This window comes from Colius striatus, chromosome 1, assembly GCF_028858725.1.
Source record: "Colius striatus isolate bColStr4 chromosome 1, bColStr4.1.hap1, whole genome shotgun sequence".
Taxonomy (NCBI): domain Eukaryota; kingdom Metazoa; phylum Chordata; class Aves; order Coliiformes; family Coliidae; genus Colius; species Colius striatus.
This window is the reverse complement of record NC_084759.1, coordinates 170,803,007-170,830,386: the sequence shown is the minus strand read 5'-3', so window position 1 is coordinate 170,830,386 and position 27,380 is coordinate 170,803,007. Positions and strand designations below refer to the sequence as shown.

The 27,380-nt window shown below is 38.4% G+C and overlaps 1 protein-coding gene and 1 pseudogene across 1 annotated transcript in view; one reads left to right on the top strand and one right to left on the bottom strand.

Annotated features, from left to right (window-relative positions):
* GRIP1 (glutamate receptor interacting protein 1) overlaps positions 1 to 27,380 on the bottom strand; it is a 323,990-nt gene that overhangs the window by 226,776 nt on the left and 69,834 nt on the right. The window lies entirely within an intron of this gene.
* On the top strand, positions 257 to 27,380 carry LOC133629615 (uncharacterized; annotated as a pseudogene).

Here is a 27,380-nt window from a genome sequence, read left to right as displayed (position 1 = left end):
GGAATTTCATCTGTGTATCTGATGAAGTTTCCCTGCCACACAAGAACAAAAGCAGTGCCTGCTTGACTCCTATCACGTTGACATCTGTCACAAAGGGGTTTTTAGTAGCCACTCTCCTGAGAGCCAAGTGAGGTCTCTAGTCCAGGAGGACCTCTCCTGTCTGCTGGCACAAGTCCGGAATCAGTTACCTCAGTCAAACCACATGCCGAACACAGTCCCCTGCACCCATGCTCATAGGAGATACCATTTTGCACCTATGACCATTGATAAGTCAGAGAGCCTTTCTGTAAAACAGATTTCACAGGATCGTCATCTGAAGAATGAAGAACACGCTGAGGTGGGATTAATTTCTAGTGATGCAGACATTTCAGTGAGTCATTATTTTGCAAGAGCGAACCAGGGCACTGCTTTTAAAAGCATAAAAGAAGTAGTAAAGCAAAAGGCCAGGATTGCAATTTATCACTGTTTCAGCAGAACTATGAAAAGATTGATCAGAAATGAGTCGGGATTTTCTAGTTTTGAAACATGGAAAAGTTTTCAGTAGAGGTCAGCTAGACCTACTGTCTGAGGATCCTAAAACAAACGCAGACTGAAAGCAGGCACTGGAACTCCTTTGGGCTTGTTCCAGCTTCTGAGGTATTTTAAAACAATATTGGCACAAAAACATACCCATTTTATCCATAAAAGCTCAAATAACTCTGGATGCTCCTACCATACTCCCCACAGGAATACAGATTTACCCTCCTTGACCTTACCAGCCCCTGCTTTTCTACTGTGAAAATGCAGCCGTTGTCGCTAGCTGATGAACACCCTGAGGCCACTACCAGAATTATTTTTAGTGTAACTTCTATAAAGAGATTATGTTTTTTTACAAGTCTGTTTTTTACACACAGCTTTCAACTTTCATAAGGGTAAATACCTTAGGGGAATGTTACAGGCATATTACCAAAAATAAAAACAACAAGAATTTTTTTATATGGATCTTTTAAGAAGGGATCACTCCACTTTCCAAAGGTTTCAGTTCACGTGTCTTTCCTGTGCTCTGCCACTAAGTAGCAAAGATATTACATTAGTATCATGAAACATGAAAACGAAGCAGACTTAGCCTACAGCAGAGGCAGCACTCTCTCTGTTCAGAGAAGAAGATGTTGTTTTGATGCTGTATTTGCTCCTGTAGAGCACTCTCCCTGACAGATATGCAAAAAATTATTTGTAGGTGTCAGAAACGTTTATCTTGAATACAGAAGTCTTGCAGCCATCATCGTTCCCTAAAGTTACATGATAACGCTCAATTTAAAATGATAGTTACTTTTTGAAAAGGAGAAAATGTAAAACTTTATTACTTTTAAACTGTCCTCTAAATTCAGAGCTGAAAATTGGAATGAAGCAGACACTTGGCTTTCGTCAAGTAAACACACCCTTCTCCAGTACCACTGTTGCTAAATACGCTGCCGCAGAAGAAGTTTTTGCCAGAGAAGTGGCATCCCCGGTCCTCAGCACACCCCAGGGACACTTTCTGTAACAAGACCAACTTGGCAAATAAGCAGACAAAGGAGCAATCAAATGATCTCAAGCTAGCACTGTAAGCATCAGATGTAGTAGACTGACTTCCTGGCCACTGTCTACTGAGAATAAATCTAAGCTTGGGTGAATTTTGAGCTTTGGAAAGCATGTCATTACCTTGTGCAATGGACCTTCCCTTCTCTACCTCTGCTCCTGAGGTGCATCACATACATATACTGCTAATGTACTAAAGCAGAAAAAATGTACTAAATGGTATTATTGGTCTGTGCTTTTCGTAATGTGTGTATATAAAGCATGAAGTGATTGGGGAGAGTATGAGCATTCGTCAGATAAGCACAGGGGGTTTAAGCTCTGCTGCTCTTTACAATATTCCACCAACTCCTTGGTACAAAGCAGAGGCCCCATCTCCCACACCAAAGGTGCAGAAGCAGGCCCACAGTTTCTAACACTCAAGCTGACACAGTCTTACTAGCATGTAAACTATACACTTGTTTTCCTTTTGCATAAATGGAAACAGCAGAGACAAATAATTTCAGCATTTTTATTATTTTAAATCTAGAACAAGCTGAGCTTTTGGTAGGACTTTTCCTGCCCTAAAAGATTCTGGTATTCAGGGTGATTCCTTCTCTTGACGGAAATACCATAACTGAAGGCAACGTCTTTATATATTAATAGGAGTCAGAGTATTAAGTGCTTTACTACACCATACAGATTTTTGAACCAAAGTTATGTTTCATATGCATTGCATACTACCTCTACTGTTTTGCTGAGAGCACTGGAGACATTTGTTAGCTACTCCTCATGCCATAGCTGTAAATATTTTATCATAGTCCTACTTTCAAAGGTATAGGCAGAGAATTCTGTTTCACAAACATGGTTTAATGTAGTTAGAAAAAAACTCAAACAAACAGCTAACTACTGCTTTCTCCATTACTTGGGATTCACCCTTCTACAGCTGCTTGTGGTAAACAACTCGTTCCTTCATGGAAATAAACATAGCTCCTGTAACCTTCTGTTTGAAAAGGAATAAAAAAGTGGAAACATAACAGAGGCATACCACAGTTCCAAAAAGGCATACTGATTTTATTAGAGGAGCCAAGAAAGAAACAAACATTGGCTTTCAAATTTTTAAACGCAAACTATCAGAGATGACAAGTTTTGTCCCTTAATGACAAGGAGGGTAATTACACCCAGAGGTCATAAAATTAGGTGTCAGTTGATATTCTGAAGCTCCCTCTGAACTAGAATTTGGAGAATCAACTTTCTGGTGTTATAATGCCACAAGAGAAGTTGCAACGTAAACATGTCACATGCTCTTTGGCTCATCCTTTCCCCATGCTTCCTTAGAAGTAGCAAGAATATTTCTAGCATGATTTGAGTAATAAGAAGTTTGCCAAGTAACACCAATTAGATAATATTTACATTTGCCATTCTGATCAGTAAGTTGACAAGTAACTCCATCAAATTGCATCTGTCTCAGGTCAGTGACTTACTGGAAAAGACTTCACGGCAGTAATAAGACAACTATATCATTAAGACACTGTCCTTTTCAAATAGTTCAGCTGAGGCATAGCTGCTTTTGCAGTCATGGATAATTCTCTAGAAGATAGATATCAGCATTTAAGCTTTAACTTGCCATTGTACCCGTAGTAAAGTTTAGGTCTCTCATCATGCTAAGTACCCACATTCAACATTTTACTTGCACAAGATTAGCTATGCAGTTATTGAGGTAAACCTGGCATACCTATTTTCTACAGCACTTTTTCCAGTATATGAGGAAAGCAATATAAAAAACCATTTTGGTTTCCAAGGAAAAGTCACTAAGGTTAAGGTAGTAAATATTTAACATGCAGTTCCATTTGAGTGGGCTTGCAAACATGATGCTTTGCAACCAGAGCCTGTGTATGAAGCAAGACTCTCTAACATTGGGTATTATAAATACAGAGTGGAACTGGCAACAAATATTAACAGTTCTAAGCAAGTGTTTTGCATCTTCTTCCTTAGCACATTCTGGTGTTTAGAAGAAAAACATTTTAGATGGAAGAATCCTCCTGTGTCTCCCTCTGCTTTTCTGGGCAGTCCCTTTTAAAAGCTTTCTGCTGGGAGAAAGAATGTTCCCGTGGAGAGGTGACCACATAAATAGAGCCCACAATGGCAGCCGCAGATACTCACCTGATTCAAGTTAAAACCCCACAAAATTTTCAATGCACAGTACAAAAATTAAGATGAATATAAACAGGTCTTGGAGGTTGGCCAAAGAAGGAAAAGAATTCTTTTCCCCTCTCCCCTCAAGCCCTTAATGATAAAGATAAGGCAAACCTCAAAAGGGAAGAACAGACTGTTTGTTTTCTGGCTGTCCTTTCAACTGAGGGATGTCTTTGATAATCTGCTGTTGTTGTTTCTGGAGACAAGCAATAATCGATGAAAGAACTGTTCCCCTTATTCATCTTACAGTATCATTTTGTCTGACCTAGTTTTTCAAGAGCAGATGTTTATTTACATGCCATAATTGCTCATGTTAACGCTGCAATTTTCCACTCAAAATTTGCCCTAAATATCTTGGTGTAAAATGTGAGCTTATCAAATTGAAAATTATCAAATGTGTGTAATTTACAAGTTATTAAGCACTGTAAGAATATATGGTCTGTACCTGCAGAAGCAGTGTCATGTATGAAGTCAGTATTGTGTGTGAGGAGAAACTACCAGCCCACCATTCCTCTAGGGTACAACTGTACCACCCAAAACACCTCTGTCTGAAGCAAGCTTCCAAACACAAGTTCTGTGCTCCTCCTAAAGACGCCTGAAGAGATCGTCAAATGCATGGGACATAGTAAACTTTACACTGCAGATCTCTCATTTGACAGTAGAAAAAAAATGCAGAATAACCAGTACACTATCTCTGGAATGCTGCTATATGAGAACTGGATGGTGATAAGACACTGCTCCTCTGAGTGTTATTTTTAACATCTGATACTTTTTATATACTGCTAAATGAACAGTTTGCTCCGATTTTAATGCATTGCACTCAGTTTCACAAGTCATTCGTACATTCTTGTTATTTGTTGCTCACATAGAAGCATAGACCATTGCTGTCTTCTGCTCCTGAATTAAAGAACGCTAGACTTAAGAACTGGAGTTCAGTTTTTCTGTCACCTAGTTGTAAATTAACTAGCAAATATTTTTCCTTTTCTTTTTTTTTTTTTTTTTTGTAAATGAATGCACACATTTTCAAGAGAGACTTGCAACAGCCAGCAAGTACTTCAAGAAGTCCTTCATTGTATTTTATCATAGGTACTTTACTTTGTATAATCATTCCCCATGGTTTCGTGTTTTGCAACATTTTCTAACATGTAAGTGTGCACATAAAACCATGAATGTCAGTGCAGTAAATAAGGATAAAGTAGAACACAAAGGACAGAGGAAGGGGCTACATTCATTTAGAGGGAATTGTGGGGCAGCTCGTGGGTTTAATACAAGAACTTGCCTCTCATATACGCAGAATGCTGTAGTCTTTGTAGCACTGTTTTGAAAGGGTCACTTGTCAAGTTGAATTTCCTGCAGAATGTATGCTTCGGGGAAGAGAAGCTTTTTTTTTCCTCCTTCAATTCAGCTGAAGTAGTTTGCATACATTCTATTTTTCTTCTTCTCTTTCTAGCCTATTTGACTTTAAATAAGTGACTAATTAGAATACACGAATATGCAGAAACAAATGTTAACTTGACCACCACCAAGGACATGCAGCTTAAATGAAATGAAGTACAAAAAAAAGGTTGAGTTTGCTTAATATTTTGTGACACCAATAATCATTCTACAAGAAAAGCTATCCAGAATACTACTCTAACCATATTTAAAATCCCTCAAGGGCTGAAGCAGTAGACTGGTATTTTAAAATACTAAAACTAGAACACAATTCTTTGAGGACTCTGAATTAAAGGTGTTTTCATCTTTCTAAAGCGAATGGCTAGAGGGAACACTAACAAGATTTTGCATACTTTGTCTATTTTATGCACAAAGTGTATCTCAAATCAACTATGAAATACATATGGAGAAATGGTTTGGAATATGGATAGGGGTTTTACTCCTTACAGAGGGAAATACATTATAGTTCCCTAATTTTTGAGTCTTCAAAAACCGCATGTTTCAACTCTAACCATAATTAAAATGTACCTAGAGTACTGGAAAGAAATAATAATTGCATTACAGCTCACTTGAACAAAAATACCTAGCAAATACACTAAATGACATTGTTGCAGAAAAGCATCAAAATATTTTCTTAGGCTTCACACCACAGACTACAGAGACTACAGGGTGAAGGTAGGTGGGAGCCTACCAGATAGGTGGGAGGCTATCAGGTGGTATCCAGAGCAGGACCTCCTAGAGTAAGTCACATAGAAACTCATCCAGGTGGATTTTGAATGTCTCCAGAGAAGGAGACTCCACAATCCATCTGGGCAGCCCATTCCAGTGCTCCCTCACTCTCAGTGAAAAAGTTTTTCCTTATGTTTCTTTGCAACCTCTTATGTTCGAACTTGTACCCATTACCCCTTGTCCTATCATCACTGAGAAGAGCCTGGCTCCATCCTAATGACACCTGCCCTTTACATATTTTATACATTAATGATCACCCCTCAGTCTCCTCTACTCCAAGCTAAAGAGCTTGCTGAACCTCTCTTTCAATGTAAAAGTTTATGCCAGAGACTTTCTATTACATGACATTAAATGGATTTAGTTTCTTTTACCTCATGAAATTAGCAAATATGGTTGCGGAAAAGCCTCCTGCTAATTTTCCCATAGGTGCATGTTTTCCTACTCACTGAGGCTCTTCCCCATCATCCATGGCCACAGCCTCATTGATCAGTGAGCTCTAATTACTCACACACACATTTTCCCATAGATGATTCATCTTAAAACACAAAGGGTCAGCATGATATGGAACACTAGAAAGAAGCAACCTCCAAATGTGTAAAACCTCCTCTCTGCCCATCTTCTGCCTTCAATTCTCTGTATCAGAGATAGCATATGAAAAGTTTAGATTTACAAACTCTTGGTGCAGGGAAGTATCTGTGCGCCCATCCCAGTGACAACAGGACAGGTGTTCCACCTCTTCTCTTACTAATACTTAATAACAGTAGTCTATTGAGAGCAGTAAAAACCTTGTGTTTCATTATTGAAAACATCCACTAGTCATGTATTGTGCATCTCTCTGATCAAAAAACTACTGCAACAAGAAACATTTGTAATTTGTTTCATAAATGGAAGGAGTGGTTAAAAGCAACAAAGGATGGGCAACAGGAAAGAAATCTGACAGGGAAGGCTGCAACTAGAAACTGGAGCAATGAAAAAGCCCCTGTGGGAAAAAACCACACACATCCAGAATGTGATTTGCAACCTGCACCCCGTATGTTTTATCAAGGTCAAGATATAGTGGACAAATATAAAGATTTTCTCTCAGGTGAGCTCTGATAAGAAGAAAATCTGTCTCAACAGTCAGGAAAAGCCACCTACAGACAAATTCTCCAGTATGATCATGTGAATTTACAATTAAAGACTATGTAAATGTATATGCAAATTAAACCATCCATCTGGAGTCCACTGCCTTAGAGGCACAGGCCAACATGATGGCAATGAAAAACCCAGTTGTTTGGATGGATTAACCCTTCTCTATCTCTCTAAATACTCTCCATACCCAGTTGTTCCCTTTTTTGCTTTAAATCCTGAGTTTTAAGTAATTCCTGTTGTCCACAATCTGAAACCATAAAACATACCAAGTAAAAATAACACAGACTTGAAAGGCAAAAGGACAACTTCACATGTAACCTTACATTAATGAGATCCAAGTATTACATGTCCACAGAACTAAAGGATCACAGCTTCCATCCATAAGCTCTTGGTACAATAGCAAGGCCCATTGAACATTAGTGTGGTAGTCTATCTCCTGAACGCCAAACAGCAGTATGAGAAATGAGAGCTGCTGACACCTCTTTATGGATGAGGTTTGACTTCCCTTCTGTCCCCATCCCAAGGGCACAGAGAAGGTTCTGTAGTTCAGATTGTAATTTGTTTCCTAGTGCAAATCCACCTTCTTCCGTTGAGGAAAAAAAAACGAGAAAATGTGCTTTACGCCATTGCTAAAAGGTTAATAAAGAAAATATAGACAAAGCAAATACATGAACTTGAAAATGTGCTTTTCAAGAAGTGCCAAGCATTTCTCTCTGTTAATTATGAAAGCCACAGAAGATAAATACACTGCTGAAAGAGCAATGCATGAAGTGGCAGAACTCATAATTAATCACCTCAAAATTCAAGAGACCAGTATCCTTGAAGACTTCAGTTTTCTCCAACACTAATCAAATGATAAAAGAAAAAAATAAAGAAATTTTACACCAGACCAGATAAATTATTATTAGTCAGCGTGAAAAAATTGACACAGCTAACTTCACTGTCATAAAGAGCTTTGTAACTAGTTGCAGATATCCCAGATGAAGAAGCAACACTTTCACTCTTTTAGGTGCCTCAGTGTATATATATGGCTGGACAACAGTTCTAAAGGTGAAAATTCAGACTGGATGTGTATTTTACCAACTGAGTTGGTAATTGCTGGCATTTTGATTGCTCAACCATTAATATTTCGCTCAGAAGCACTAAAGCAACTCTGCAGACATGCTCATGCATTCCCCCTGGTTTTACATCATACTCTGCAGAGTATCACATGGTACTGACAGACATTTTTGATTTGTAAATAAAATTATTTTAGAATTTCAATTGATCTTTCTCCTCAGAGAAATCTTAGGTCTCAGTTTAACCATTTAAAAAACGGTGTTTCGGATATTTACAGTTTACCATCCCACTCTCAAATCTTGGAATCGGCTTGCTGGTAAATTGTTCTATGCACTACATATTCAGGTGGAGATCACAGCCTTTATGTGCTTCTATAATATAGGATCTCAATCTACAGATCTTTTAAGAGCTAAAGCTCACACACTGTCCCACTGACCTGAACATGATGCCCAGCAGTAGTGAGTGTTATGAAAACGAACAGCTGCTGCATCAGACACTCACAGCTGCACCTGTATTGCCACATCCTAAGTTCAGATATAGTTGTGCCACAAGTTTTGTTTTACTTAAGAAAAACATAAATGAAAATAATCTCACACTCATCAGAAGAAGGAAAACAAAAGTGAACTTTTTTGTTGGACCTAAAGATCACACTCCGGAAGCTGAGGGTGATAGCCTGACATTTAATTTTCTAAGAAGTCTAAACAACCACAATAAATTTACAAATGTAGACATGCCACACTGTTAAATTTCATTTCACGCTCAGTAAGCAAATATTACCAAACTGTAAGTACTGTCACCCTCTGTCTTTTTAGTTAGAAATCTTGTAGCCAATAAAGGTTTGACCTTGAAATATTTCACAGGTGGATGAAGTTGTCTAATTTGCTAGTGACTTTATTACAGATTTTGCAGACCTGCAAAGTTAGGTCACACTTAGTCTAATTTCACTTTACAGTAACTTTACAAACTGCATCATCAGTAAGAGTCACTAAAAGTGCATTAATGAACCATGTGTTTGAACTGTCATGAAAAAATCAGTTTTAAAATTAAAAATGCTGAGATAATACAGAAGTTAAGATAATTTCCCTTATATGTACTACTCCTAGAATTACTTTAGTGCCAAAACATAACAAGTAAACCTGTAGACTACTTTTGTGGAGATTCTAATACACTGATAAAACTACTGGAAGTTTTGTTTTTTATGAAGGCAGTGGAAACATATGGCCTTATGTGAAGTGATAAGTAACTGTATATTTTTGTTAATGTGGTATTTTAACATGGGCTGAGTCTACACTGACATGTATTTTGAAGGGAAAACTAAAGGAAAAATTCCAAAGCTGTTTACTTAAGGGATAGCTATTATTTTCTGATACTCCTACTGCACGTGATGTACTACACCAGAGCCACTGTATAGAACAAACAGCCAAATACATACAACAATATATACAACTGCTAGCTTTTTCATTATTTAGTCCTGCTCTGGCAGGGAGGTTCGACTAGATGATCTTTCAAGGTCCCTTCCAACCCTTAAGAATCTGTGATTCTGTGATTAAAGAATCCTGTTCAGTTACAAGGCATCATAACTTATAACCACTTCAAATCTCAGTGAATACATGAAATCATGTTTTTTAAAAGAATGAAAACTCATTTCAGTCTAACTGTCAAATAAGAAGACTAATTGAGTAAGAATTGCAAAAGTCTGAAAAGGACTTAGGATCTCTAATGAGTTGTGAACTACTGTAAACAAAGAAGTTGAAAAATAAGCATTTTGCATATCTCAGGAAAAAAGAAAACAATAAGCAAACAAAAGTTTAAGTACTGCTTGGTCCCCTCTAAGCATGTTCTTTTTTTGTCCCAAACGATTATCTTCTGAAAGATCCATCATTTCTATCCCACCCATACAAATCCCAATAACTGATTTCCCACAGGGCATACAGCTAGTCTGAAATCAGACTCTTCACAGAACAAAATCAAACTCCATTCTGCCCATGTCTGGAAATAGTCTGTGTCACAAACTTTCTTTCCCTCCTGCCTCTATTCTCATGTACAGAAGCTCAATTGAATGGAGTAAGACCATTTCACAGTCATGGCTTCTATCTAAGTTGTCCATGGTTTGATTGTGGACATAAAATTGAAAATATTTGGACGAGATTCTTGTGGTCACTATTTTTTTTTTTTTTTTTTTTTTTTTTTAAATTTTTGGTTACTGTTACTTTTAAAAATAAATTCTCTAAACTCCATCATCTATTCAGGCCAGTGGGTAAAACTTTTATCGGCTTTCAAGGAGATTTTTGTCAAATCTTAATTCAAGCTTTAGGGGTTACTTTACAACCACTTATAAGAAATCACAGTGATGGAAGGGCAGGTGCAGGAAATTCCTTCCTTTTCCTGATTCTGTCCATGGTGTTAGCTCTTACTCATGAGCACAGTCCAGTACACTGAGTGAGACACAGCAGGTAATGGCAAGAGCTGCGGGAGAAAAAGCACTTATGGATTTGGCCTTAAAAACACAAAGGCTCTTTAATACAGTGTATCTGCATTACAGAGCTGACAACTGTTATGGTGCCATCTTTTTATAACAAGAATAAAGGAATTAAAAAGTTGCTGTCATTAATTTTGGAGAAAGACTAAGCATCTGCTTTAGGAGGACTAGTCTATACTGTTTAACAGTATGTACATGAGTTGTGCTAATATCAAGTCCTATACTAATGCATGCATTAATGAATTATGAGCATTTATGTCTTTTATTTTACCTGCTGTATTTAATAACCTCAACGAGTCACATTTAAGCTTATCAAATGAGGATTTAAATTTGACTCCATAAGATGGGTCCTGTCTGCCAAGGCTGCCAGTCTTCCCAGGATCCTTTCTGATGCCACTTCCAAGAGGTGAAAGGAAAAATGCGACAATGAATATTAACTTTGCGTCACTGTTTCTGAAAACTATATTGTTGAAGGCATTGATTGATAAGCTGCTTTAACAGCAGCTCCTGGACTCAAGTAAATGAGTTTTTCAACTTGCAGTTCAAGTACAATTTGAAAATATATGAAACTCAGCAGAAAAGCTTGAAAACAGAATTTAAAGACATCTTGCAAGTCAAAAGGCAAAATCTGGATAAAGCCAGACCCTTCCCTACTAACTCTTAGCACTTACCCTCCCCCCTGTTTTTCCCACTTCTACAGTATTTTGAAGTCCTGTAGTGGCAATATTGTTCATCAAATAACAATCTTGAGTTCAGAGTGTTTGAGCAATGAGAAGCTAAACTCTAGAGTGGGCTACGATTCCAAATAATTAATATTTCTAAACAGAGAGATGGGATGAAACACAAGAAATCCAAAATACAAACCCATTCACAAAATACAAGGTGAAAAAATTATTCCATCTTTCCAAAAGAAATTAGCATAGGATTGAGATATTAGAGCTAGACAATGTTCTTTGCACTAAGGAGAGCACCATTGACTTTGAGCCATGCATCGCAGCGATCCACGGAGTCACAATAGGCAACACCACCATGAAACCATGAAATTATGCATAATGCTGAACCACTGCCTCATCCTGATAGCTTCTTTCTTTTTCTTACTCATCCACGGTCTTTTGCCCTATAGGCAATATGAGTTCAAAGGTCCAAATATCACAGTACCATCAACATCAGGAGTTGTACACGGACAGTTATTCAACAAATGAAAATATTTTCAAGGGTTTCTTAATCTCTGCAGTTTAGTAGTAAATGTTCCGACAACTGAAGTCATAGTATTTGAAACAATATTAAATTGGCACCATGGAGTTGCAGGGATTTGTCCAGAAATGGGGTTTTGATAATACCCGTGTACATTTGCTTAAAACTTTAAGCTGAATAATGTTTAAATTACATGAATGGCCTAACTGCAAGTGAAGAAATGTAACATTCAAGCCACATGCAGGCCTTCTTCCAAACAATTTTTTAATGGCCACATCAACATCCATTAAGTACAAAGAGAATTCATTCTCTTTTGCCCAGTCACAATTACGGTTAATATGACTCAGACTCCTCCATTAGTTTAAAACTGGCCCTAAAACTAAGGATGTAATTTGTGGTCATTAAGAGTCCATGACATGTTCACATAAGACAAGTGACTGCAGCTGATGTCCTAGACAAAATCTCAGCGACTTCTGATAATTCCACTACATTAGCATGAGGTAGATTTTCATCACTATTGAAACTAAAGAAGCTATGGCTTGGTTTGTAGTAAGTCAACAGTTGCAAAGCCATTAGTGGTCACCTTAGAGAACTTACAGAGATGAAATAACTAGAAAAGGACAACTTCAGTCTTAAAGAACAAGTAGAGACTGGGAGGAAGGCAGAGGAAGATTATTATACAGTTATCACTATTCAAGGAAATACTAGAATTAAAAAATGAAACAAAACACTTTGAAGGCAGCTGGAAAAGCAAAACAAACTAAACCAAACAATTAACAGGGATTTCTTTATTATTAAATATTAAATCATGTCATATCAGCAGTAACATGGCAAACCATGTAGACAAAGAGAATACATGTTATATGTACCATCTAAATATTCTCACATGTACATAATGGATGTAAAAACTTTCTCAAAGAAAGTTTACCTATCTTAGGGTGAATGTAAAACTGATTGGAAAGTTGTAATTAGTTCAAACAGAAGAGTAACTAATTTGGAACTTTTTGGATCCATTGCTATTCAATTATTTACTTTCTATATATTACACATATTCAATCCTTTATGTCCAATTTCAATACTTATTTATGCAGGTCATGAATAAATGTCAACAATTTGTCAATCTTAGACCAACTGTAAACAGTCTGGATGAGCAGTTTAGAATTTAAAAAAAAACAGATCAAACTAATAATCTCAAAGAAACAAAATGCCTTTCAATAGAGAGAAATGGAAGGAATATTCAGCTATATAAACTGAGAATGAGGAACAAGCGATTAGGAAAATATTACCATGAAAAGCATCTGACGACCATAGTCATTTATTAGGTAAACCCAGCTCCATAATATCCATTATTTAGAAATTGGGCTCCTTAACAGGATTAAAGTAGACAAATTTATTTCTTTGCTCTCTTCTATATTTGTAAGCCCTCAACTGGATGCTTTTGTCCACAGTTAAGATGTTACATTTATAAAAAAAAGTGTGCGTAGATTAAAGATCTGTGAAACCTAATCTGAAACAGAAACAAAAAAGAAAACAGAGGAGACTGAAGTGGAAACAAAATAAACAGTACAGAAATGTCAGAGACCATGTAAAAGAAAGAAAATCTATTTTCCATTATCTACAGAGATGTCACAAGATTCAGGTGCAACATACAGTAAAACATTCAGCAGATCAGAGCAGTGAAGTGTGGGATGGTCTGCCAGAAATCCCAAGAAAATTAAAGGTAATGCCAAGTCCTGCAGCTGAGCTGGAGCAACCCCATCAAGCAGCCTAGGCACCAACTGGAAAGGAAAGCAGCGTTACAGAAAAGGTCTGAGGCATCCCAGCAGACAACACATTAAACATTAGCCTGCAGTAGATCCTAGGGGACACGAAGACCAACTCTGTACTAGGTTGAATCGGTAAAAGCACAGGCAGCAGATAAAGTGAAGTTCTCCACAATTCAGCACTTGTGAGACTGCACCTGCAGCATTTTGTCCCATCTGGAGCTCCCCAGGAGAGAAATAGATAGACATACTGAAGCCAGTCCTGTGGAGGGCCACTACAATGACCAAGGGATGGAACATGTAATGGACAGAGAGAGAGTGGGTGACTTGAGCTTGTTTTATTTCTAATCTTTAGAAAAAAATATTAGGAGAGAATGTAAATGCTGTTTCTAAGATTATGGAGAAGAGAGAGACAAGTACTTCTCAGAGGTTCCCAGCGAGAGGACAAAAAGCAAGACACAAGTTGCAGAAACTCCACTTATTCCAATTAGATAGCGGGGGGATCGGATAGGAAGTCATAATAATGGTGGTACAACATTGGAGCATACCACTCAGACTTACAATCTTTGTTATTCAAAATTCAATTCAATACGGAGCCTGAGCAACCTGACCCCACTTTGAAAGTTGCCCTGCCTTGAACAGCAGGCTGGACCAGATGACCTACGGAAGTTCTTTGCTACCTAAATTATTCTATAATTCGTTGTGATACAATGTCTGTGAGGAATGACAAAGATAGTGCCCTGGGCTAGGAGATCGACTGTACAATCTCCAGAGGTTCATTCCAGCTTTTTTTTTTAAGCAATCCTGAAGGCTGAAAAGCACTAATAAATTTTCAGATGGAATATGTGTTTTCTCCTCTTTGCATGAACAGTGCCTCATTTATTTTAGCTAACAGGTCATAACCATAAATAAATATATACAGTATTACATGCTTAAATTTAATACCAATAAACTCAGAAATTATTTTGCAACACCTGAAAAACAAGGCGGTGGGGTGAAGTTGAGTGGGAGGATGGGGAAGACAGTGGAGAAAGTTACCATAGTCAGCACATGAAAATACTTTCAAATACTTCCTTATCCCCTCAGCAATTCCCAGAGGGGCTCACAGGCACTCTGCTGACTGTCAAAACTGGAACCTCCACTGAATATCAGGCTGATGGTGTGTAGTGACAAGAGGAATACACAGAGTAATATCATTGCAAGCCACTTTTAAATCCCTTTTTAACTTTCAAGGCCTTTGCAGCACAAAAGATAAAGGGAGATTCGTTATATCACATAAGGAATTTGCCTGCAGATCTTCCAAAAAGATTCAAGGGAAGAAAAATCCTTCAGCTGATTCCGTATAAGTTTTTGAAAACTAATTTCACACTGAAAGTATGATAATATGGCCCTATTTTCTGTATCTCACAGAGTCTATCAGCCACAGGTGAGGTACACAGACCATGGAGGAGAATTAAATCTTAAGGTGACATCCTCTAATAAAAGAACCAAAGATATTATAAAGTTAGAAAATTCTGTGACATCCTCTCTCATATCTGAATATGAATATTCAGAGGCAAAATTAAAGTACTTCTTGAAACTTAAGATCAACACTGATTTCCTTTAAGGTATAGATGTAATGCTTTGTCCTCACTATAAATAAGCTGTTGTTAAATGTGTCATGAAAAAGAAGACCAAAAAAGAGAAGAGCTTGGAACTGCTTATATTAATCTATCACTGGCAGAAGAGACCACAGTAATACCAATTACCTAATGTGACTGATTTTGTCAGCTTAAAAAAATAAAATGTTTGCCTGATCAAGGTCCATTGATTCTTGTCATTTTCTGTATAAGAAAAGTGTGACTACTAGGTGAAATATTGGCTGACTCTTTTCTTTCCCATAACTCTTCTAAAAAAGGTGGTATTCCCCTTCCTACAACTAAACCTGTAAAAGTCTTTCAAGATTACAGTTCTATTTATACTGAATCATAGAATGGCAGGGGTTGGAAGGGACCTTTAGAGATCAGGTCACATAGGAACATGTCCAGGCGGGTCTTGAAGACCTCCAAGGAAGGAGACTCCACAACCCCTCTGGGCAGCCTGTGCCACGGCTCCCTCACCTGAACTGTGAAATAGCTTTTTCTTATATTTAAGTGGAACTTTTTGTGTTGCAGCTTCATCTCATTACCCCTTGTCCTGTTGCTAGCTACTACAGAAAAAAGGGATGTCCCAACCTCCTGACACCCACCCTTTAGATATTTATAAATGTTAATAAGATCTCCCCTCAGTCTCCTCTTCTCCAGACTAAACAGCCCCAGTTCCCGCAGCCTTTCCTCATATGAAAGATGTTCCAGTCCCCTGATCATCTTGGTGGCCCTGCACTGGACTCTCTCCAGAAGTTATCTGTTGCTCCTGAGTCGAGAAGCCCAGAACTGGACACAGTACTCCAGATGAGGCCTCACCAGGGAAGAGTAGAGGGGGAGAAGAATACTCCAGCACAGTTCCCAAATGCTGTGAAGAAAAGTCTTTGGATGTATCTCACCGGCGGGGGGAAAAAGAAAATAATCTTATTTTCATATATGCAGAAAATAATAGAATGAAACATTTTTTGAGAAGCTTGAAATCTTAATCTGCATATCAACATCTATTTATATGTTTATCTCCTGTTACAGTAATTATCATTATTTTTGGTGATTCAGCTATTCAAAATATGCAGAAATACATATTAACCATAGAGAATAAAGGCAGAGACTGGTATAACTTTTGAACCTAAAAGTGGCTGTGAACAACTTAAATGAAATTAATAATTCTGCTATTATTTAAAATTAAGCAAATCCATAGGCCTCTATACTCCATAATCTATGTACTTATATTTAAAGACACAGAGACCTTTGACTGAAATATGAAATCTAGATTTTAAATGCTTGAGATTTGCTAAGATGTTGATAGTTCCATACTTATCTGAGATTAACTTTTCTTACTTCTATCATGTTAAAAATGTGCTTTTGTAAAACATGTTGTTACCTAGGAAACAAGAACAAATGCATGTGTGATATGAATAAAAATTCAAAAGCCTTGGATGAAGCTACATATACTAAAAATGAGTCCTTTTTCTCTCACTCTCTACATCCAAGTCAGAGATTTCATCATTACTATAAACAATGTATTCATTGGCTCAGTAATAATTTAATGGTTAAAAAAAGTGTTAAACCACCCGAGTAATGGGGAAAGAGTATTTTATTGTTTTATACTTATTATACCTTTTTCAGCAATCATTACTGGTAGCTTTACTTTTCAAAACCAACTGGCTTCCTGTTACAAAACATTTTTAACTAACAGTACAAGAGAATAACGTAACTCTTGGAAGTTCACTAAAAACTAAAAACCAATTATTCCCCACATGACAAACTGAGAAAAGTAGCAAGATGTTCAGCAGAGACTGTGTAGCATGAATGGTTACCTACAAGCAAAACAACACTATCTACTTCAACTTAGAAGGAAAACTTAATATTTGCAAGTGTAAAGTTCCAGAGTGTTTTTCTTTGTACTATAGCTCTCCCATGAAAAGAAGAAATTGTCACAACATTTTTGTGCATTAACGAACACGATGTTTAGTTACTGATAGAACAATACACATAGTCAGACAGTAGTCTTTGTCAATAACGATACTTCTCACATAAATCCTGTCTGGTTGTGTGGGGTTGGGGGTTTTTCTGATTTTATACATTAATAAACTATCATGCATTGGACAAAAAGAACCCTTCACTTTTCATACTACTCATTCTAATGAAATCCAAGTGCTTTTCAGAATATGGCAAATGGGTAATATCAATGACTTCCTTCAAGTATATTCTTTAGCAAACAAGAAACTCAATATAATTGCTTCTGGGAAAATTGGTGTAACCTGATCCTATAAAATACAGTATTTAAGAGATGTGCAAGAGAGGATTCTGATGCATTGACTTAGGAAAGGGATTAAGTTAATACCATTTCTCTTCTGAACATTGTGTTCACTACACTTCAATTATATACCTTTGTTAATTTATGAGTTCTCATGGCTGGGCTAAACATGTTACTAGACCAGGAGAGGTATGAAAACAAGAAGTGGGATTAACTTAACAGCCATAAAACGTAGGTGGATTACTTACATCCAGAAAACTTAAAGAAACTAACTTAGATATTCTAACTGTAAAGCCAGAAGTGTCATCATACAGAGGTGCTTTGCGGAGAGCTCTGCATTGCAGAGGTAAGAAACAGATCAGAGGGTTTGTTGTTGTTCTCATTTCTGAGATGTAAGAATCTTCCTCCACCAGTTTTTATATTCTGCAGTGCTATTCTAATGACTTCAAACACTTGCAACTTCAAAATCATTGATGAGTATCTTTTAAACAACCTAGAAAGTATTCTTTCGCATAGAAAATAACAAAAGGCTCCAAATAGTATCAAAATAAATGCTTACCAATTTGGTGTATTCAAAAGGCAAGAAAAACTTAAAATCTACCCAAGATGCTAGATAAATCAAGCATTAAAGGTTAACCCTACTAGTTACAAACACACCCAAATATAAACTGTAACTCCATGTGTTCGTAAATGGGTTTTTGTCATGTTTAGAAATGATTATTTAAATTGTCATAGTCTCACAGTTGTCTTGCTAGTCACCATTCCAATAATTTTCTTTAACATTTCATACATGAAATCTGTTTGTGCTTCCTCATGCTGTTCATCCCACTTGTCTTTTCCATGACTACAGATGACCCCTCTTGCAATCTTGCCTTTTTTCTTCCTCCCTTACAATTATCCAGACTTCCCCAGCCATCCTTACCTTTTCTTTATCCTCCAACAACCTTTCTTCGCTTCTAAACTCATCTACTTCAGCACCTGCCCTCCTCTCTGCACACTTCACCACCAGCTCCCTCAGTTCTTCCTTTCTGTTATGCCACTGCCTGCCTCTACTCTTCACTGCCTCTGATTTGTGCTTTCTACCATGCTCCTTAGAGGCATTTTCCTCTAACCCCAATACTCACATTCCATATATATATTTATATAAACATACCTGTATTGCCATACATCTTTAGGAAAAGATAAAGCCTTTTGCCTTTCCTTATTTCCTTAACTTTATTTCTGCATGTATTTTTTTTCTCAAGGAGACTCATGGTACATCATACTCAAGAAGCACAAATTAAGATTACTTTTCTTGTGAGCTTGTTAAATTTACACAGACAGATGGCCATTCCTGTGTAAATATTCTAGATATTGCAACAACTGTATTCATTAGAAAGTAACATTGCTTCTGAAATAGTAGTTACGTTTGTTCTGAACACAAGAAAACTGTGTCTCCAGCTCAAAGTCTTCTGATTCCTTCAGTGCTGAGGCTAGCAAACTTTCAAAAGCAGGGTGACAGGCAGCTGTGCTTTTGTTTTTCAAGTTAAAAGGTTAAGCATGCCAATAAAAAACCCAGCAGGAACTGGGAGATGCTGCTGAGCATCCCATCTTGCCTCAACACAAGACAGCGGCTTCTGAATCCTGCTGAACCAAGCTCCCTGACTTCAGGGATGCTTCTGGCAGCATCAAGGTCAGGGCAGGCAGCCTCAGCTTTCACCTCCCTCTCCCCACACCACCTCTGCACTCCTCCCTTTGCTGAGCTGGGAGAGTCGTCCAGTACATCACACCATAGACCAGGTCAGGCAGGTTAAAAATAAGCTTTGCTAGAAGAGTCTGGAACCCACGCCACAGGCAGTTGCCCCCTCCTCTTCTGTGCCTTATAGAAATTCCAAAACGGTGGCACAGCTGGAGATTTAATGTGGCCATCTGCCACTTGAAAAGACATTCTCCATCATTAGGCTGTACTTATTTTGGAAGGAACATTGAAACCTACAATATTAATTTTATCTTACTTTTTCTCCATTGCAGCTGCAGCTGACATGCATAATTCAACCTACTCTTTGCAAAAAGGGCCCAAAATTCTCAATTTCCACATCCTCTTGAGTAGGCTTTTTATCTTCCTAAAACTCCACAGAGGCCGCCTGACGCAGATCCCTCAAGTTGTTTTCCCTGTCATCCTTGAAACAGATTCATTTTCTTTTCTTCCTCAGCTTATGTCTGTAAGAACAACTCCAGGTAAAGCTAAGAGAGCCTTCACAAGAGCAAAGACGATGTCACAGCACGAACGACACTCAACATCATCAGCAAACAGGGCAGGCTGAGCACCTGTGCTGAGCTACACCATGGGTGCAAGGCAGCATCTACCTGTGCCAGACTGGGATCTTACCACAACAAAAGAGTGGCCATTGCTAAACCAGTCCTCAGTGGAGGATGGACTACTTCAGGCATTTGTCACCTTCAGGCATTATCTCAGAGACACACAGGAGTGCTTATCAGCAACTCAATGCATTGCTAAGACAGGTACACAGAGAATACCTAAAATTAATTTGAAAGCTGGGATCCCTGTCATTGAGCCTTTCTCTCAGTTTCCTACTTGTTTACATTTTCATCCAGCTTTTCATGTCTAACACAGAACACTTCTATCCCCTGCTATCTCAGGGAAAGGGTGCTGATGCTCTGCTGTGTTCATTCTTGCTTCTGTTAATTGGCTATAGGACTCTTCAGAGAATGCATACACTGAGGTGATCGGAAGCTGCGGTCTAGCAGGCCTCTTGATAACACTGTCTACTGGAAAGACAGTGCTGTGTTACTGGCACTGGAAAAAAAAGTTCTGTACTTCCATCTTGCACAGATTTTCCCTGTGCTTTTAGCTTTGCTACTGAACATCCTCCTGGACCAGAACTCTTTAGTGATACCATGCACAAGGTAGAAGTGAACACAGACAGAGGTCAGTGCAGCACCTTACCCCATCAATTTAAAACTTTTAGCCAAAAATCATATTATGTGAGCAAAGTTGTATGACAAAACAGTCTAAATATATCTCAACCAAGTACATATATAATGGTATAGTATCTTTAATATTAGGAATATGAGTATTTTGCACATCTCTAAAGAAAATATTCCAATTTTATTTAAAAAACCATAAAATTGCAAAGTAAGAGTTCTGGATTTTGGAATAAGATTTTTGGCTAAGTATTCTCAAAGCCAGAGAGCTCCCTTCCAGGCAGTCTAGGTCCTGTAAATGTTTCTTCAAGTGAGAACAATAATGCTGGGAAACACTAGCCCATCATTTGGTTTAGACTGGATAACAAAATACTAACTCACAAAAATGTTAAAAAAAGGTGTGAATAAAACTAAAAATACTATTTGAGTAGACCAACAATATCAGAGAAACTATAACATGAATTCATGAAGCATCTTCAGTGTCTGCCTTGGAGACACTTGCTCACTTGCCAAGTCTGTCAGAAAGGATTAACTTGTCAGCGAAAAAAGAGTATAGTATATGAAAAAATGTTTGTTTGAAAGTTACACTGCTATTTCTCATCTTTCCACAGACTATTTCAAGCTTTCAGGCATGATTTGCTGTTTTTCATCTTGTTAACCATAATTCTATCACATGGGCATATCCTCCCTGTCCTTGGTGCTTATATAACATCACCTCCAAAAGAGAAAAGATTAAAAAGAAGAGATACCTTGCAACTTTCTTGCTGGCTAAGAACAGGCAAAGGATTATATTAAAAGAATCTTGAAATGTGGGACAGAAGTTCCAGGTGAAGGATCTGTTATGAATAAAGAAGTCTGTCTGAAGCAATAACTGAAGATGTGATGAACTGAACAACAGAATTCCTGTCCAGGTTTCAGAGCCAGAGGCCATCACTATCAGCCCCCAGCCAGCAAGGCTACATAGAACCCCAAGTATCAAGTCAAAAGATCTGACTATGAGAGATTCATGGAATATTTCTTTTAAAAAATACTGTACATATGTAAAATGATGTCTGAGGTTAAGCATTTGGAGTTCATTTGCACCAGATGAATTGGCTGATGGAGTTATTTGGATAGTTTTTTAACCAGCATGTGAGTGATGTCCTGTGTACCAGCATGAAATGAGTTTACATGCAAATTCCATTGGGAAAGACTTATTAAGGCTAGGACCCAGCCAAATCCCTGTACTGTGAAATGCAGCATGTATACCAACAAAAGAGACTTCTGTATCAGAACATGCAAACCCAGGTTAATTATCAACAGGTTTAAATTTTTTCTGCTGGAGTAGAAGATATTTTTAAATGAAATTTTAATCTTACTGTTTGACAAACTTGTCATGGACCTGCATAATCTAACACATAATTAAGAAGCCTCCAGCAGCATCTGCCAGCAGCAACCATGTCTGAAAAATGCACAGCTCTCCACCTGTCCAGCACAATGAGTGTGCCCTAACAGCTTACTCATTGATATCTCTGTAAACACGAGCACTGCTGATCAAACAGAAGCCATCAGGCAATGAAACTCTTACTTTAGCTTTTGTATTCCATCTTCTCAATGTATTAATGCAAAACTAAACAAGGAAAACAGTTTTTATAAATCTCATCAGAACTACTAGGGGAATAACACCAGGGCAGCATGAGAACATTCACTCATGTGGGTTCAGGCAGAACTCCTGCCCACGGGGAATATCTCTTCTCATGCAAAGGTCTTGCAGTCAGTAAGCCCAACTGAGGCAGTGAAGGAGTTAGCACAGTCCTGCTCAAATACCACTGCTTGCAAGCCAGGAGGTGACCACATCCTTGCAGCTGTCTGTGAGATGTCCTACAGGCAGTCACCTTAGTAGGATCTCAGATCCTCACCCTTCAAAGCTTGGAGGATTTTGAGCTATAATATTCAACACTAAATTGAGAAATATCAAGCCAAATGCTTTCAATGCAGCCTTAAATGTAAGTACTTAATATTTGCTTATTGGTGGACCAAATGATGTCTTCATTCCCTGCCCACCAAGAGATCTGTGCAGCCCACACCCAGAATTAATCATCTGCTTGGACAGGAACAGATCTCCAATAGATGATACAAGCTGTTTCCTCCAGACACGGAAAAAGCTAAGTTGCTAAAAGTTGGTTTCCTAAACTATTGGCAAAATAAATACAGGCTCTAAATTAAAACATCCTCCTACTTTATCAGAAGTCAGATGAAGTGGACAAAAATAAAATCAGCAGTCTCTATTTCAGACATTTATTTGATCAACGGGCTACTGACTGTGTCATGGTTGGGATGACTCACTCCCAAATGAAAAAAAAAAAAGATTACAAATTCCAATCATAGTTTCTCTTGCAGAATTAAAGCATTAGTTAAAGAAAACCAATCAAACAAAAAACCCTCAAAAAACAATCTTAACATACTGGTTAAAAAAGATAACATTGGCAGTTCATTTTAGTAAACTAACGTCTGCACTTAAAAGTAAATAGAGAATTAACATTAAAAATATTAAGCACTGACATCAGAACTAATTACTAGATTATTGTACTCTGCAGAAAACTACCTTAGATTGTGATACTTCAATAAAGCCCAACTGTTTGGTGAAGAGAGAGTGCAAAACAGAAAAATCAGAGTTGACCAAAAAAATCAGAAAGTGTATCCAATAAAAACATTAACATTTGAAATCAAGACTGCATATCAACACTTTTTTACCATTTAAAACAAACAAACAAACCTTTAGTTCTGTGAGAGTTAGAGAATATTTAGAAATAATAACTTTATTTAACAAGAATAACTTCCACTATTTAGTGTCTTCTATGTAGACTCATACAAGGGAACAACATGACTGGGCTTAACCTTGTCTGGTTTGAACAAAGATCACTCTCTGCACTCCTCCATTGACCACACATAGAAACTAGTTGTTTTACGTTCACAAGCCCTTACCTTCTCCAAACAAAAGTGTTTCCTTTCAGTTTAATTCAATACCCACACAGCATCAATTCAATACCGCACAGCACGAAGAGTACCCACAGAGCATCACACAGACAGATTGGGAGTTGCTGTTTGGATGTGTCCCATCCCATCCTTTGACAATATTTCCCATGAATAGACCCAGATCACGAGACTGGGTTAACATCACACCGAACACAAGATGGCAGAATGCAAGGGAGGTACATTCAAGCTAAGAGATGAGTCCAGCCGTAAGAATCAGGATGCAAAGTGTCTCAATAAGAAGTTGCACCAGACATTGCATTCATCCAGGCAGCTTCTGTTCAAATTCACCAGATCCCAAAAGAAACATTTTAATATCAATAATCAATTTTCTGTTAGTCATTAGCTCACTGTTAGGCCCTCCCTATAAAACAAACAATCAGGAAACCTCCTGGAAAAAGAATGACAAAAATAGGAAAGATACATGTACTGGGAGACACTTTCAAGTGTAGATAATTGGATTTTTCTGATCTGAAAATGTAAAAGGACCAAGTTCTGAGAAACCCTTGGAGTTTAGACACAATATCAATAAAATCTAGAAGAACTGTTCAAGAAACAGGGCAAAAGCACGACATACAACAACTTAATAGCAAGAGAGAATCTGCTCTAGCAAGAAAAACAGTCACTAAATATCATTGTCTTGAAAGATGAAACGAGTTAACAATCACAGAGCCCCTTCCCCAACTTGTTTATAATAACATCATCCTCATTCTGTCGTAGGTATCACCGATGCATGTGGTGATGATGACCTCCAGAATCAAACAGAAAAAACTTACAGTCAAAAATGAACCAAGAAACTTGTGGTTAAAACCAAAAAAGGTGACTTATGGGTAGAAATCTAGCTTTTAAAAGACCCTGAATAAGTAGGAAAGTGTTATATTTCGAAAGATTTACTAAAATGGGAAATTACAGCATTACCAGTTGCACCTAACTTCCAGATGTTCACTTATAATTCATTACACATAAATTAACTGAAATGTCTGATGTTGTTTTCTTTTAGTATAAACATGACAGCTTTCAACTCCACTGGTACACGTGCAAACATTCTTGTAAATATGCAGAAAAAAATTCAACGATCCATCAAAATAATGAAGAAAATCAAAACAATTGAAGGAAAGGCTTCTCCACTGTTGGGTTAACATCTCACTTCTTTTTTTCCCCCTAGACAATTGTTTCCCGAGCCTGCTTTGGCAATGATTGTCTCCTACTCCCCTTGGCTTCAGTGGTGTTCTCACTAGGTAAGCTTCAAGTGTTTCCTTGGCCACTGTGACTCAGAGACACTACTAGACACCATGAGAATTTTCAAGGTAACAAGATGCCAACAGAAATCCAAGGAATAAGTCAGAAGTGAAGTAAAAACTAGGGACAGAGTCCAGCAGAGGTATTCCAAGAATGCAGAAAACGTGGCAAGTGGGTCTGGGATGGTATGCATGGATCCATATGCAGCACAGACTATGATTAAAATTACAGCCTCTCCTATATCACGTTAATTACATTCTGTGTAATGCTTTAACTTTGCTTATATGTAAGCACAACCATCACATATTTTCTTCATATTCCTTTTACTCCTTTCCTCCTGTGCCTCCCCACTGTGATCTAGCTGTGCAGTCTGGTATGTCTCCTGAAAGGTAAAATGCACTGCGTGTGACACATCTGACACAAATATCAGCAGCTGATTGCCAAGTTCCGTTTTGTCAGCACTCAGAAATCACGAGGCCAGCAGCCTGAGGAGGGGCAAGGTGCTACCACTGCTCTCATGGTCCAGTCACGGCAGAAAGCTGGCAGCCAAGACAGGGGGTCAGGCAAGTCATTTTTTTCATTAGCTTCCCTGTGACAGGAATAGTTATACAGAGCATTGCTGGTGGACTGCCACTGCCTTGCATTCAGGAGGTCATACTCTCTTTGCCTCTGGTTTGCACTTGCCAAAAGCCCTCAGCCAGGACTGCACAAAGGACAGTCACAGCATCTAGATCAAGTAAAATAAATAGAAGCCCTGCCACTGCAAATGTCCTTGCAAGCAGACAAGGAGCTTGTGCCTGGCTCTTTTGGACTCAGGCACTTTTTTCACTGATAGCAGCAGCAGAGCAGAAAAAAAAATAAAACAGGGAAGAGGACAAATTAGAACCTTACCACATCCAGAGATCAGTTGCCCCCTGGATAGAAGAATGCACATCTTCTCAGGGACTGGAGGGAGCTGCCCATGCAGGGTGGGAAGAAGGTGTATTTTGAGTAGAACATAGGAACTAGCTAAAATATGTGAAAGGATACAAACAATATGGATGCAGAAGCCACTATGATGCTTACTGGAAAATGAAGTAGAGAGCAGTTCCCACACTACCATTTACCCTGGAACGTTGTGCCATGTGACATCTTGGTTTCTGAAAACAGCTTTGCTGTTACAAATTGGCACGTTGGATACTATCCATGTGAGGAAGATACCTCACGCTGTGGTATAGGCTCTCTAAAATATTCCCAGTGAGTGGGAAAGCCTTCTGCACAGCAGCAGCAACTTGTCCTGTAAATAACAGCTGGAAGAAAAAATCAAATGCTGGAAGAGATGGGCTGAAGGCTTGCATCAAAGGACTTCATGCCTTCCAATTAGCACCTAAACTTTTACTTGCTCATCCAAAATTATCGCTGCAATTGTTCTCCTGAGTGCATTTCATCCCAGCTCACAAAATCTGTCAGATAAAGCCTGCTGTGCACTGCTGCAAATCCGTAAGAAACAACTGAGTTTGTTGAGTTAATACTAGCAATGGTTTATTTTTCACCTTTCAAGCTTATTTATGTCATGTCCTCTAAACTTCATAGATGAGAAATCAGTAATCCCTCACTCTGCTTTTAAGTTTCCCTTTAAGAAAAAAGGGGAAAAAAAAGTATCAGTATTTTGTTAAACATTTTTTAGGTGGGATGGAGAGGAACTAAATACATGTTAAAACAAAAACTATGTTCCTAGGAAGAGATTCACCTACTGAAATTTAACCTATTTACTTCCTGTATATTTCCAAGTCAAAAAATCTGGAAAGCAAACAGTTGCTTCTGTTGACCCCAAGTTTGTAAAAGCACATAGACATCGTTCAATTTTGATGACATCTGTCCTGCAACTACAGTGTTCCATACAGAGTTTCTTCCAGTTATATACAAATGTCAAGTGGGTAGGTGAACTGTGGTGAAAATTATTCTACGGGACACTTTGCAATAGGGATACCATCCAAGGTCCTGAATTCTGATGAAAAGTTTGCAAATAAATAGCAAAAAGGCAGCTGTGACTAAGTCAATCTGTTTGAGCGTAGGGAAGCTCTACAGAGAGATCTAGACAGGCTGGTTGGCTGGGCCACGGCCAATGCCATGAGTTTCAATAAAGTCAAGTGCCGGGTCATGCATTTGGGCCACAACAACCCCCAGCAATCCTACAGGCTTAGGGGGGCAGTGGCTGGAAAGCTGCCAGGCAGAGAGGGACCTGGAAGTGTTGATTGACAGCAGCTGAACATGAGCCAGCAGTGTGCCCAGGTGGCCAAGAAGGCCGAGGGCATCCTGGCCTGGATCAGGAACAGTGTTGTCAGCAGGAGCAGGGAGGTGATCATTCCCCTGTACTCAGCTTTGGTGAGGCAGCACCTCAAATACTGTGTCCAGTTTTGGGCCCCTCTCTACAAGAAGGACATTGAAGTGCTGGAGAGGACACAGACGTGGGCTACTAAGCTAGTAAAGGATTTGGAGCACTTCTCATATGGGAAATGGCTGATGGATCTGGGGCTGTTTAGCCTGGAGAAAAGAAATCTCAGGGGAGACCCTATTGCTCTCTACAACTACCTGAAGGGAAGCTGTAGCGAGGTGGGCGTCAGTCTATTCACCGTAGTAACAAGCAATAGAACAAGAGGAAATGGCCTCAAGTTGTGCCAGTGGAGGTTCAGGCTGGATATGAGGAGGAATTTCTTTACTGAAAGGGTTGTCAGGCACTGGAACAGACTGCCCATGAGGTGGTGGAGTCACCGTCCCTGGAGGTGTTTAAGAGACAGTTGGATGTTGCACATAGGGAAATGGTCTAG